Source organism: Phocoena phocoena, chromosome X (assembly GCF_963924675.1).
Source record: "Phocoena phocoena chromosome X, mPhoPho1.1, whole genome shotgun sequence".
Lineage (NCBI taxonomy): Eukaryota > Metazoa > Chordata > Mammalia > Artiodactyla > Phocoenidae > Phocoena > Phocoena phocoena.
This window is the reverse complement of record NC_089240.1, coordinates 81,782,441-81,783,416: the sequence shown is the minus strand read 5'-3', so window position 1 is coordinate 81,783,416 and position 976 is coordinate 81,782,441. Positions and strand designations below refer to the sequence as shown.

At 32.7% G+C, this 976-nt stretch overlaps 1 non-coding gene across 1 annotated transcript; it reads left to right on the top strand.

Annotated features, from left to right (window-relative positions):
* The first annotated feature begins 463 nt into the window (after positions 1-463).
* LOC136143201 (U6 spliceosomal RNA) lies at positions 464-570 on the top strand. Its single transcript, XR_010657896.1, has one exon. It is a non-coding gene; the product is annotated as a U6 spliceosomal RNA (small nuclear RNA).
* Positions 571-976: the final 406 nt, after the last annotated feature.

Below are 976 nucleotides of genomic sequence, written 5' to 3'. Positions count from 1 at the left end.
GAACATTGCCATCCATCTTGATGCTAGCAACATATAGACAAAGTATCTTATGAATGAACTATATGTTTCACTTTTTATTCAGTTACAAAATTACAAAGATTGGAAGTGATATTCTGTGTTACAATTCACATGACATGTGGACTTGGTAGGGTTGATTTTTTTATTTTTACTATCTTGAAAATTGACTGATAAATGATCAAATCAATATGTTGCTCAGTTATCAAAGGTAGCTAAAGTACAGGGTAACTATGCTGTCATCTGTGAGTGCTATTGTTGGTTTTTCTAGTACAGTAGATTTAACTTTTGCTGCATCCAATCATGTAAAATTTGAGGATACTCACATAATATCATCTCAGAAGACAATTACCTTAATATCCTGGAAAAAAAATAAAGGTTTTACCAAGAAATGCTAAATAATATCAATTTTGACTTTAAGAATATAGGGCTCTAAAGGAGAGGGGTCGTACTCGCTTCAGCAACACATATACTAAAATTGGAATGATACAGAGAAGATTAGCATGGCCCCTGTACAAGGGTGACATGCAAATTTGTGAAGCATTCCATATTTCTGAGATTGGGATTGACACATATACACTATTGATACTACATACAAAATAGATAACTAATGAGAGCCTACTGTACTGTATAGCTCAGGGAACTCTACTCAGTGCTCTGTGGTGACCTAAACGGGAAGGAACTCCAAAATAGAGGGGATATATGCATACATATAGCTGATTCATTTTGCTGTACAGAAGAAACTAACCCAACATAAAACAACTATACTCCAATAAAAATTAATTTAAAAAAATAACATGTATCTTAACATATAAATACTTTGATATGACTATACTAGGAGACATAATGAAGGGGTCAGATGTCTACTGTGGCTAAACGCTAGAAAGACATCAAAATTAAACAATGTGAGGAAAATTTGCTAAGTGTCAAATTATTTGTAAAGATAATGAATGCAACATAA